General features: G+C 43.1%; 1 long non-coding RNA gene across 1 annotated transcript; it reads right to left on the bottom strand.

Moving 5' to 3' along the window:
• Positions 1 to 1,101: 1,101 nt before the first annotated feature.
• LOC149461106 (uncharacterized) lies at positions 1,102 to 13,032 on the bottom strand. The gene is made up of 2 exons (XR_016312953.1): positions 12,661 to 13,032; positions 1,102 to 1,502 (listed from the first exon to the last, which is right to left on the bottom strand). It is a non-coding gene; the product is annotated as an uncharacterized LOC149461106 (long non-coding RNA).
• Between the last annotated feature and the right edge of the window lie 1,049 nt (positions 13,033 to 14,081).

Below are 14,081 nucleotides of genomic sequence, written 5' to 3'. Positions count from 1 at the left end.
CTTTTTTGGGTGTGGGCGAGGACACAGGGGCCCCATGATCCCCTATTGCCTAGGGGCCCCATGAGTTGTCAGTCCGCCCTGCTGGGTAAAGAAGAGGATTTATCTGGGGTCTGGGGTGGAGAGGCTGGAGAGCTCTCTCAGAAGAGTTTTGCTGTTTAAACACTTGTTGCCAGGAAGTTGTCCTCCTTTTGCATTTCCCTTCGGCATCCCATACACTTCTTACCCCATCCAAAATCAACTCCCCTAATAAAACCAAAAAAACAAGCTCAAAGACTGTTTTCTGTCTCTAGAGTCCAAGTCTGTAGAAAATGCAAGTTGCCTGGCTGTGCAGGACTATGGGGGGACCCAAAACTTCAGCAACTCCTAAAGCAGTGGTTCTCAACCTGTGGGTCGCGACCCCTTTGGGGGTCGAACGACCCTTTCACAGGGATCCCCTAAGACCATTAGAAAACACATATTTCCGATGTGTAAAGAGCAGCTACTGTGTAGAAAGCAGCTACTGTGCTGAAAGCAGCAGTATTCCAGTTAAAACGACACTCATGAATTATAATTCCTGGGTAAATAATTTTATGGTTGGGGGTCACCACAACATGAGGAACTGTATTAAAGGGTCACAGCATTAGGAAGGTTGAGAACCACTGTCCTAAGGGGTAGTGCTACACATGCTTTTTTTAAAGTTTTTTTCTCAATTGCAAAAAAAGGTTTGAAATAAGCTACAAGTTATTTTATCTCAGATTGTAAGAGGAAAAAAACTCTTTAGGCTGACCATACACTATACAATTTTCTTACAATTTCCTTTAGATTTACTTTCAACTATGTAGTGCAAGGGCCTGCCTAACTGGATACAACTGAAAGTGTTGTTTAAGTTTGACCTCATATTAAATGGTTTTTGGTAAATCTAAAGCAAAATTCTCAAGAAAATTGTATAATGTATGGCCAGCCTTTGTGAACTGAGCCCAGTATCCTTTTGACACTTGAGGACTGCAAGTTTTGTACATTGTGTATAATTCATTTTTAAATCAAGTCATCACTGTATTCATTATGTCTGTATTGCATACAAAGTAAATGCAGTAGTGTGAATAACTGAACTGATATGCTATGTAATGGTATCTGGAATGTTTATTTGGTTGCTGCAAAAGCTCAGGAAGAGAAGACAGGAAATGACACGTCTCTCAGCTGGAAATACTAATTGCAGTTTCAATTATCTTCTTGATATCAGTTTAGCTGCATAAATAAATATCAGTGCATTCCAGGAACAAACTGCTAATATGTGCGTCCTTACAAATACTAACGTGCATTCCGTTGTTTCCTCGTATGACGCTTCCATCATTAGGACATTTAAAGGATTATCTTGTGTAAAGCTCTTAACAACTTGCTGGATTCCAAAATAAAGACATATACAGATGTTCCCAATGTCATATTGTTTAAAATATCATGTCATGCCTTAAAAAAGTTCATAATGAGAAGATTTTGGGAAATGTCCTGTTGTTTGTTGATTTAACCTGTAGGACAAAAACGTGCTGGTATTAAAAATGAGCTGGAGAAATGACAGTTTGTAAATAAAAAACTTAAAAATGGCAGTTGGTAAATATAAGGGTACATATGAAACAGGATTATGTGAAGCAACACAGACACTTTATATTTCAGACATGTTTATATAGTGTGACAACTTAATTCCCAGAATGCTTGAGGCATAGCATTATGGTGGTGAGTCACAAAGCCATTCGCACTTGAGCGTGTTCTGACATGTTCTAATTTGCACTCGTCTGGTTTGCAGACCAGTTGGCTCAGTCTTTAGGAAGTAGTAAAAGAAATAACATGTCTGTGAGTTGAGCTGTTGGTGGAAAATGAGTGACAGGAATCTGGAGCAGCAGATTAATATCAAGTTTTGTGTGAAAACTGGCAAACTTTCAAGGGAAACTGTGTTACAACAGGGTTATGGTGAACATTTTTTGAAGACATCAGGTGTTTTTGAATGGCATACAGTTGCAAGAAAAAGTATGTGAACCCCTTGGGATTACGTGGAGTTTTGCATGAATTGGGCATAAAATGTGCTCTGAACGTCATCTAAATCACAACAATAGAAGAACACAGTCTGCTGAACATAATACTACACAAACATTAGATGTTGCCATGGTTTAATTGCACATAACATGTAAACATTCACAGTGCAGGGAGGAAAAAGTATGTGAGGCCCTAGCTTAATGACTCCCAGAGCTAATTGGAGCCAGGAGTGAGCCAACCTTGACTCCAATCAGTGTGATGATATTGGATGTGTTGCTGACAGCTGTCCTGCCCTTAAAAAACACACACCTGTTTTGGGTTTACTGGTTTCAAGAAGCACTGTCTGATGTGAACCATGCCTCGCAGAAAAGAGCTCTCATAAGACCTACGATCAAGAATAGTTGACTTTCATGAAGCTGGAAAGGGTTACAAAAGTATCTCCAAAAGCCTTGATGTTCATGTGTCCACGGTAAGACAGACTGTCTACAAATGGAGAAAGTTTAGCACTGTTGCTACTCTCCCTAGGTGTGGTCGTCCTGTAGAAATGACTGCAAGAGCACAGCGCAGAATGCTGCATGAGGTAAAGAAGAATCCCAGAGTGTCAGCTAAAGACCTACAGAAATCTCTGGCACATGCTAACATTTTTGTTGACACATCTACAATAAGGAAAACATTAAACAAGAATGGAGTACATGGGAGGACACCATGGAGGAAGCCATTGCTGTCCAAAAAGAATATTGCAGCACGTTTGAAGTTTGCAAAAGAGCACCTGGATGTTCCACAGCACTACTGGCAAAAGATACTGTGGACAGATGAAACCAACATTGAGTTGTTTGGGAAGAACACACAACACTATGTGTGGAGAAAAAAAGGCACAGCACACCAACATCAAAACCTCATCCCCACTGTAAAACATGGCGGAGGGAGCACCATGGTTTGGGGCTGCTTTGCTGCCTCAGGGCCTGGACGGATTGTTGTCATTGATGGGAAAATGAATTCCAGAGTTTATCAAGACATTTTGCAGGAAAACGTACGACCATCTGTCTGCCAACTGAAGCTCCGCAGAGGATGGGTGATGCAACAGGACAATGACCCAAAGCATACAAGTAATTCAACAAAACAATGGCTGCAACAGCACAGAATACGCCTTCTGGAGTGGCCCAGTCAGAGTCCTGACCTCAACCCGATTGAAATGCTGTGGCATGACCTTAAGAGAGCGATTCACACCAGGCATCCCAAGAATATTGCTACACTGAAACAGTTTTGTGAAGAGGAGTGGTCCAAAATTACTCCAGATTGTTGTGCAGGTCTGCAACTACATGAAACGTTTGGTTGAGGTTATTGCTGCCAAAGGAGGGTCAACCAGTTATTAAGTCCAAAGGTTCACATACTTTTTCCTCCCTGCACTGTGAATGTTTACATGTTATGTGCAATTAAACCATGGCAACATCTAATGTTTGTGTAGTATTATGTTCAGCAGACTGTGTTCTTCTATTGTTGTGACTTAGATGACGTTCAGAGCACATTTTATGCCCAATTCATGCAAAACTCCACGTAATCCCAAGGGGTTCACATACTTTTTCTTGCAACTGTAGGCAGTTTAAAGAGGGGCGGGAAGATGTCCACAATGATCCAACGTTCAATCCAAAGCTGTTCAGAGAAAAATACCGTAACTCTGGCCTGGCAAGTGGATTCTCCACCAAGACAATGCTCCTGCACATGATGCGTTAAGTGTTCATGAGTTTCTGGCCCAGAAATCCATTCTGAAACTTGACCAACCACCTTATTCCCCTGATTTAGCACCCTGCGACTTTTGGCTGTTTACAAAATTGTAAAAAACGCCTTAAAAGGACTCAAATTTTATTCTAGACATCCAGCATGCCACAGAAAAGATATTGCACAGCACTCTAGAAAACAATTTCCAGGAATTTTACCAGCAGTGGCACAGTCATCTAGAAGAGTGCATCGCTTCACAAGAGGACTACTTCTTTGAAGATGAAAACAGCCATTAGTGTATAGCAGGGGTCTCCAAACTTTTCAAACAAAGGGCCAATCTACTGTCCTTCAGACTTTAAGAGGATTGTGGCCAGTGGGGGTAAAAATGTCCTGGGCCCTGCATCTGTGAAAATAAACATGGCCTCAGGGCTGGTGGTCAGTAGGAGGAAGAGTAGTGCCCCATTGTTGGTATCAGTGGGAAGAATAGTGCCCCATTGTTGGTGTCAGAGGGAGGAATAGTGCCCCAAAAGCTGGATAAAGGCTAGCAAAGGGCTGCATCCGGCCCTTGCGCCGCAGTTTGGAGACCCCTGGTGTATAGGTAAGCAAACATTTTTTTTTACAGTCCATTCCAGGAATTCAATTGTCACACTTCGTATGTGGTCTATAACACACAGTTGTGCTCAAAAGTTTGCATACCCTGGCAGAAATTGTGAATATTGGCATTGATATTGGAAATATGACTGACCATGTAAAAAAAAAATATTTTATTTAAGGATTGTGATCATATGAAGCCGTTTATTATCACATAGTCGTTTGGCTCCTTTTTAAACCATAATGATAACAAAAATCACCCAAGTGGCCCGGATCAAAAGTTTCCATCCTCTGGAATGCTTGGCCTTGGTACAGACACACAAGGTGACACGCACAGGTTCAAATGACAATTAAAGATTAATTTCCTATATCAGTGGCTTTCTAAATTGCAATTAATGCCTGTGTATAAATAGTCAAAGAGTTTGTAAGCTCTCACATGGATGCGCTGAGCAGGCTGGGTACTGAGCCATGGGGAGCAGAAAAGAACTGTCAAAAGACCTGAGTAACAAGGTAATGGAACTTTATAAAAATGGAAAAGGATATAAAAAGATATCCAAAGCCTTAAATATGCCAGTCAGTACTGTTCAATCACCTAGAAGTAGAAAATTCAGGGATCTTATTATACCAAGCCAAGGTAAGGTAGACCAAGAAAGATTGCAGCCACTACTGCCAGAAGAATTATGTGGAATACAAAAAAAACCCCCCACAGATAATCTCAGGGAAAATACAGGCTGCTCTGGAAAAAGACAGCGTGGTTGTTTTTAAGTAACACAATACAGCGATACTTGATCAAAAATGAGCTTGATGGTGGAGTTATCAGAAAGAAACCTTTACTGCACCAATGTCACTTAAAAATCCCCATGAGGAGTGTCAATGTGTTGTCAGATATATTGTAACTGGACTTTTTTTGTGGCATTGGCGCAGTAAAGGCTTCTTTCTGGCAACTCAACAATGCAGCTCATTTTTGCATCGTACTGTGCTCCTTAAAAACAATCATTTCATCTTTTTCCAGAACAGCCTGTATTGCTTGTGAGATTACCTGTGGGTTTTTCTTTTTATCCTAGACAATTCTTCTGGCAGTTGAGGCTGCAATCTTTCTTGGTCTGCCTGACCTTGGCTTGGTATCAAGAGCTCCCCAAATTTGCCACGTCTTAATAAGTGATTGAACAGTACTGACTGGCATATTCAAAGCTTTGGATATCTTTTTATAACTTTTCCAACTTTATAACGTTCTATTACCTTGTTACGCAGGTCTGTTTACAGTTCTTTTCTGCTCTCCATGGCTCAGTATCTACCTAGCCCAGTGCATCCACGTTATAGCTAACAAATATATTGACTATTTATACACTTACGCTAATTGCAATTAGAAAGACACAGATGTGGGAATTTAACCTTTACTTGCCATGTTAACCTGTGTGCAGGGGCGGGCTGACCATTTGAGCACTCGAGCACTGCCCGAGGGCCCGGGGTCAGTAGGGGGCCCCATGAAATGCCCTGGTACCTTTTTATAGGCTTTTTTGGGTGTGCTTTGAGTGTGGGCAAAGACACAGGGACCCCATGATCCCCTATTGCCCGGGGACCCCATGAGTTGTCAGTCCGCCCCTGCCTGTGTGTGTCACCTTGCATGGCAAAACATTCCAGGGTATGTAAACTTTTGATCAGGACCATTTGGGTGATTTTTGTTTTCATTATGATTTAAAAAACAGCCAACATAAATGTGATAATAAATGGTTCATATTATCTTTAAATAAAAGACAATTTTTTGCCATGATCAGTCATATTTTCAATATACAGCTGCAAGAAAAAGTATGTGAACCCCTTGGGATTACATGGAGTTTTGCATGAATTGGGCATAAAATGTGCTCTGAACGTCGTCTATGTCACAACAATAGAAGAACACAGTCTGCTGAACATAATACTACACAAACATTAGATGTTGCCATGGTTTAATTGCACATAACATGTAAACATTCACAGTGCAGGGAGGAAAAAGTATGTGAGGCCCTAGCTTAATGACTTCTCCCAGAGCTAATTGGAGCCAGGAGTAAGCCAACCTTGACTCCAATCAGTGTGATGATATTGGATGTGCTGCTGACAGCTGTCCTGCCCTTAAAAAACACACACCTGTTTTGGGTTTACTGGTTTCAAGAAGCACTGTCTGATGTGAACCATGCCTGGCAGAAAAGAGCTCTCAGAAGACCTACGATCAAGAATTGTTGACTTGCATGAAGCTGGAAAGGGTTACAAAAGTATCTCCAAAAGCATTGATGTTCATGTGTCCACGGTAAGATAGACTGTCTACAAATGGAGAAAGTTTGCACTGTTGCTACTTTCCCTAGGCGTGGTCGTCCTGTAAAAATGACTGCAAGAGTACAGCGTAGAATGCTGCATGAGGTAAAGAAGAATCCCAGAGTGTCAGCTAAAGACCTACAGAAATCTCTGGCACATGCTAACATTTTTGTTGACACATCTACAATAAGGAAAACATTAAACAAGAATGGAGTACATGGGAGGACACCACAGAGGAAGCCATTGCTGTCCAAAAAGAATATTGCAGCACGTTTGAAGTTTGCAAAAGAGGACCTGGATGTTCCACAGCACTACTGGTAAAATATACTGTGGACAGATGAAACCAACATTGAGTTGTTTGGGAAGAACACACAACACTATGTGTGGAGAAAAAAAGGCACAGCACACCAACATCAAAACCTCATCCCCACTGTAAAACATGGCGGAGGGAGCATCATGGTTTGGGGCTGCTTTGCTGCCTCAGGGCCTGGACGGATTGTTGTCATCGATGGGAAAATGAATTCCAGAGTTTATCAAGACATTTTGCAGGAAAACGTATGACCATCTGTCCGCCAACTGAAGCTCCGCAGAGGATGGGTGATGCAACAGGACAATGACCCAAAGCATACAAGTAATTCAACAAAACAATGGCTGCAACAGTACAGAATACGCCTTCTGGAGTGGCCCAGTCAGAGTCCTGACCTCAACCCGATTGAAATGCTGTGGCATGACCTTAAGAGAGCGATTCACACCAGACATCCCAAGAATATTGCTACACTGAAACAGTTTTGTGAAGAGGAGTGGTCCAAAATTACTCCAGATCGTTGTGCAGGTCTGATTTGCAACTACAGGAAACGTTTGGTTGAGGTTATTGCTGCCAAAGGAGGGTCAACCAGTTATTAAGTCCAAAGGTTCACATACTTTTTCCTCCCTGCACTGTGAATGTTTACATGTTATGTGCAATTAAACCATGGCAACATCTAATGTTTGTGTAGCATTATGTTCAGCAGACTGTGTTCTTCTATTGCTGTGACTTAGATTACGTTCAGAGCACATTTTATGCCCAATTCATGCAAAACTCCACGTAATCCCAAGGGGTTCACATACTTTTTCTTGCAACTGTAAATGCCATTATTTCATGATTTTTACCTGGGTATGGAAACTTTTGAGCACAACTGTATATTGTATTACATTCTGGATATACCTGGTTCAAATGTGGGTTGGGGCAGGTAAGGAAACACAGCAAAAGGGAGATCTGGCAGCCAGCGGCATCCCCAGTGCTGGGAAGCTGCAACCCCATACCCCTGCAGCAGGTTACATCTGATCCCACTGTTATGTCAGCTTCCCCTAGGCTCCTCCCGATCTCTGATGTTGCAAGATGACAGCTCTTTGCAGCACTGCATCTGAGGTCTGTGTGTTGGAAGGAGGGGAGGATTAGGGACATAATGGGGAAAGGGGGCAGAGTGTATGATGAGAGTATTTGAGTTAGGAGGGGGGTGGAGAAGATTAGTGCTAGGAAGGGATATGTGCAAGGAGGGGGCAGTGAGGGGGAGAGGATTTGTGCTGGGAGAAGGAATTTGGGGGGCAGCAGACTTGTTTTAGTAGAAAAAATTGTGTGTGTGTGCGTGGGGGCAGAGTATTTGTTCTGGGGATGATTTTCGAGAGATCTGCTAGGAGGGGGGGATTTGGGTGGTAGAATTTGTGCTATTAAGGGGGATTTAGGGTAATTTTTGCTGGGAGGGGTATTTTGTGCTGGGAGAGGGGGAATTGAAGGGGGGCCGCAATTTATGCTCAGAGGTGAAATTTAAAGGGGATGGGGGAGCAAATATTTGTGATGGGTTGGGGATTTGTACTGGAAGAGGGGGGATTTTTGTTTGGAGGGGGGCCGGGATTTATGATCAGAGGTGAAATTTGAAGGGGATGGGGGAGCAAATATTTGTGATGGGTTGGGGATTTCAATGGGGGGATTTGTACTGGAAGAGGGGGGATTTTTGTTTGGAGGGAGGCTGGGATTTATGTTCAGAGGTGAAATTTGAAGGGGATGGGGGGGCAAATATTTGTGATGGGTTGGGGATTTCAGTGGGGGGATTTTTATTGGAAGAGGGGGGATTTTTGTTTGGAGGGGGGATTTTTGTTTGGAGGGGGGCCGGGATTTATGTTCAGAGGTGAAATTTGAAGGGGATGGGGGGGCAAATATTTGTGATGGGTTGGGGATTTTAGTGGGGGGATTTGTACTGGAAGAGGGGGGATTTTTGTTTGGAGGGGGGCCGGGATTTATGTTCAGAGGTGAAATTTGAAGGGGATGGGGGGGCAAATATTTGTGATGGGTTGGGGATTTTAGTGGGGGGATTTGTACTGGAAGAGGGGGGAATTTTGTTTGGAGGGGGGCCGGGATTTATGTTCAGAGGTGAAATTTGAAGGGGATGGGGGGGCAAATATTTGTGATGGGTTGGGGATTTCAGTGGGGGGATTTTACTGGAAGAGAAGGGATTTTTGTTTGGAGGGGGGCCGGGATTTATGTTCAGAGGTGAAATTTGAAGGGGATGGGGGGGCAAATATTTGTGATGGGTTGGGGATTTCAGTGGGGGATTTGTATTGGAAGAGGGGGGATTTTTGTTTGGAGGGGGGCTGGGATTTATGTTCAGAGGTGAAATTTGAAGGGGATGGGGGAGCAAATATTTGTGATGGGTTGAGGATTTCAGTGGGGGGATTTGTACTGGAAGAGGGGGGATTTTTGTTTGGAGGGGGGCCGGGATTTATGATCAGAGGTGAAATTTGAAGGGGATGTGGGAGCAAATATTTGTGATGGGTTGGGGATTTCAGTAGGGGGAATTGAACTGGAAGAAGGGGGATTTTTGTTTGGAGGGGGGCTGGGATTTATGTTCAGAGGTGAAATTTGAAGGGGATGTGGGAGCAAATATTTGTGATGGGTTGGGGATTTCAGTGGGGGGATTTGTATTGGAAGAGGGGGGATTTTTGTTTGGAGGGGGGCCGGGATTTATGTTCAGAGGTGAAATTTGAAGGGGATGGGGGGGCAAATATTTGTGATGGGTTGGGGATTTCAGTAGGGGGATTTGTACCGGAAGAGGGGGGATTTGTGTTTGGGGATAATCTTGGCTTGCAAATGGGATTTAATTTGTGTTTAGGAGGTGAGTGTGCAGATTAATGTTCACATTTTTTTTTCGGGGGGGGGGGGGGAATTTTTGCTGACACATAATGCTCACACATTTTGGGGGGGGGCTGTTTGGCATCTCTTCGCCCTGGGCACTGGGTGAATTTGTCCCGGCACTGAGCAAGGGGAATGTAAGTGTGTTGCTGTGTAAAATCTCTACATGCATTCTCTGAGAATGTAAAGCATTTGATACCAAACTTTGCAAATAATTATTTCAGTGGTGGTCTGTTGGTTTATAGTTATTACATTCAGGCTGATGTGAAAACTAGCTGAAAGGCCAAGAGAGAACATCAGGATAGTAATCAGTTTCCCACACATGAAGAAATTAGGACAACATAGGTTCTTTTAGAATTCCTGAACTAAAAAATCCCCCTGTATGGTCATAAAAAGTTGTGTAACACCGCACTGCTGTGTATGCATTTATTATATGAAAACTTTATGTTTTTGATGGATTTGAAACATTTGGTGATGGATTCTTGGTGCTGGGGTGTTTCAGCACAAGGTGTATTGTCTTTAAGGAAAAGATGAGTGATTTAACCAGCAATGATTTTGTCCCGAAATTAAAATTTTACTGCTGGCAAAAAAATTACAATGTATTTTCTATATTTAGAGGGTTTTTTCTTGAACATGGTGGGGGGTTATTAAAGTGGCATTAAAATATAAATAAAGGCAAAACTTTTTTTTTTTTTTGGATACAGTGGAGAGGGATTAGAAGCCCTGTCAGTTTTTGTTGCCCCCTGTTAGGGAGATTTACCCGCTCTATTTGACCTATTTACCATTATCATTGAGAGTGAAAGTAAAAGAAAATCCATAGAATAGTAATAGAGGGAAAATCGTCCAATGGGGACACTAGTTCTAGTGACCTGGGGGTCCTCAATGAATTCTCTTAATTTGCAGGGGTTTTCTCTCGCTTCCTGTTTGGGGATGGAAATGGAAGTGAGGGGAAATCTCCAAAATGGGACATAGATGTCGAAAAAAAATCTGTCTGGGGTTATAACACTCCCTTGCTATATCCAAAATGAAAAAGAAAGTTTTGCATAAAGTTCTTTTTTATATTGCAACCAATATATTTGCCATTAATGGTGAAGGGCTGTCTGCTGTGTTTTCTGTGCTCTTCCTGAGTACCAACCTACTCTTTAATATCAATGAAGGAGAGGACTGGTAAAAAGAATGTTGAAAGTTAAAGTGTTACTAAACCCACAACAGTAAAATCAGTCTGTATATGCAGTAAAGCATGCTTGTTATACTCACTGTGGAACCTAAGGGGTTAATCCTCTGCACTGTGTAAAAATGCTGTTTGATCCTGACTTCTCTGATCATCCCCTTCTTCCAGAGTCCCCCTTTTATCTCTTGATAAACATATGGTGTGGAGACACTCTGCACATGTTCAGTTTGGTGTGTATTGCTAGAGAGGGTTTTTTTTTTCCCTTGGGAGAATGCATGTGATCAGCACAGTCCAGACAAAGGAAGGCCGGGATTTATGCTCAGAGGTGAAATTTGAAGGGGATGGGGGAGCAAATATTTGTGATGGGTTGGGGATTTCAGTGGGGGGACTTGTACTGGAAGAGGGGGGATTTTTGTTTGGAGGGGGGCCGGGATTTATGTTCAGAGGTGAAATTTGAAGGGGATGGGGGGGCAAATATTTGTGATGGATTGGGGATTTCAGTGGGGGGATTTGTACTGAAAGAGAAGGGATTTTTGTTTGGAGTGGGGCCGGGATTAATGCTCAGAGGTGAAATTTGAAGGGGATGGGGGAGCAAATATTTGTGATTGGTTGGGGATTTCAGTGGGGGGATTTGTACTGGAAGGGGGGGATTTTTGTTTGGAGGGGAGCCGGGATTTATGCTCAGAGGTGAAATTTGAATGGGATGAGGGAGCAAATATTTGTGATGGGTTGGGGATTTCAGTGGGGGGACTTGTACTGGAAGAGGGGGGATTTTTGTTGGGAGGGGGGCCGGGATTTATGCTCAGAAGTGAAATTTGAATGGGATGAGGGAGCAAATATTAGTGATGGGTTGGGGATCTCAGTGGGGGGATTTGTACTGGAAGGGGGGATTTTTGTTTGGAGGGGGGCCGGGATTTATGCTCAGAGGTGAAATTTGAAGGGGATGTGGGAGCAAATATTTGTGATGGGTTGGGAATTTCAGTGGGGGGAAAGCAGAAAGAAAACTCCTCCTACAAGCTTTAACATGTGCTCTGCAGGACACTGACAGAAGTCCCAAGACTGCTCTAACTACTGATGAGAAAAGGTATTTAGCTGTTTATTTTTACTAAACTAATTGCATTTCTGTGTACTGTGGGAGACCAGATATAGTGAATACAGGGTCCTGGGTTTAGTAACACTTTAATCTTATCAGCGAGTGGCTGAGTGCCTACTACAATGACATCATTCTGCATTGGACTTCAGCCGCCATAGACAGATTGAAATTTGGCTGGTTCAGCAGGAATTGGCTAAATTTCAATCCATTTATGGGCAGGCTGGTTGTACTGAAGTAGATCCATCGATTAACTTCCGTAAAACCAGCCTGTCGTGTTTTTTTGCCCAATCACTGCGGTGGCTATAGCTGCCAGCTGTGATCATTATATTCTTTTGGTGGGGAAGGCTTCCCCCTTGCAGAACACAATAGCACTACATGAGGGATTCCCCCATCAACACTGAATGTGTTAATGGGGGAATCTAGCATTTTTTTTCCCTTCAACCTGTGATGGAAGGAAAGAAAATTACATAATCTATAGCCTGCCTTCATTTTGTCTCTAGCTGCTCCTCCACAATTGAATTCACAAACATAAACATTGGTAACTCCTTACTTACATAACTGCATTAGATCTCCATTGTCTCTTATACACATAATTAGCATGGTCATTAAATCATTGTTTTACTCTTATACCTTGTCGTATTTTGTCTCAACCGTTTTCGTGTTCTTTAGTCCTTCTTGGATTCTCTGCTTTTCTTCAAATTATTTTTGCTCTTGTTCTGTTCTTTCTTATTTTCAGCACTTCTTGCTTTCTTTTCCTTCTTTCTTGGTAGTAAACGATATGATATGTAGGCTATTGATGTATAGACTGCCACCCCTTCGATCCCACCCAGACTTAGGCAGAAGGGTTGTGCCAACACAAAGAGGCAAAACACATTAAGAGATGCAGCAGTTCCAAGTATCAGCTTTTCTCCACGACTCTCCCAAGACAAAACAGCAAAATAGAGTAGAGCTACTGCTGGGTAAAAAAGCCTTTCATCCATGTTGATCAATTGCAGCAACAGGGACTAAAGTCTAAAGGTTTCATCCAAGGAAGGTGTGTCAAGAATATATAACTCCTTGGAATCGAATAAGTATATGCAACTGAACCACTGGCCCTATGTGTTCTTTATCTAATTACAGTTACAAGTTTCTGAAGAGTGCATATATGTGCTGACAGGCATCCCCTGGCCTTCAGGTCCCGCAGGAACCATGTGGCAGGTGTAGCGCTACCCCCTTGAGGGCCGCTGAGTTTTTTGGGTCCCCTCTAAACTCTGCACAGCCAGGCAACACACATTCCAGCATTCTCATTCAAAGTCGGTAAAACAGTCCTTAAGCTTGGTTTTGTTTTTTTTATTAGGGGTTAACAACTTGGATGGGATCTAGGGGCATATGGGATGCCCAAGGAACTGCTTTGAGGATGAACTTCTCAGCAAAAATGGAGAAAAATCATCAAACAATCTCTGTAAGAAGCACTGGGTCCTCTTTGGTGAACCTCCTCAGACCCCAGATGAAAGTCTCCTCATCTACTGGCTGTCCTGAGGGTGTCCCTGAGCAAGGGATTCCAAGATCAACAATGAAGTAGTCCCAGGGAGAACTAGTCAGGTACCTGACTACCCTCTCCATTCTTTGGCCCAGGAGGTATAGAACTACACACACTGTCTTGTTTCTGTAGCTTAATGGGTTGCAGCTGCTTTCAGGCCTTATGCTGGGCTGGCTCCTTCCCTGCGGACAGGCTGTCTTTCCTAGTAGACTATGTGACAGTGGAGATCCTCCTGTCCAACTTCAGCCTGTAGGTAGGCCCCCACCATTGGGGCTCCCTCACAGGCTCCACACACCAGCACATTCTGTCAGGAATGGACTTGCCAATAGTGGTGGGACTCACCTGCCTTGTGGGCTGCAGTAGCAGGGCTGGCCAACGGGTGCTCTCAACAACCAGAGGCTCACTCCTGCAATTAGCCATCACCTGGGCTGATTGCAGGTGGTGTATTTAAAGGATGGCCAGACCTGCAGTCAGTGCCTTGTTGTACTGTTCACTTGGCCCTGGTTTCCTGATCCTGTTACTTCTGTCCTGA

This window comes from Staurois parvus, unplaced genomic scaffold, assembly GCF_062004578.1.
Source record: "Staurois parvus isolate SC_StPar_1 unplaced genomic scaffold, SC_StPar_1.0 ptg000209l, whole genome shotgun sequence".
Lineage (NCBI taxonomy): Eukaryota > Metazoa > Chordata > Amphibia > Anura > Ranidae > Staurois > Staurois parvus.
Note: the sequence above shows the minus strand (reverse complement) of the source record. Positions and strands in the feature narration are given on the sequence as shown.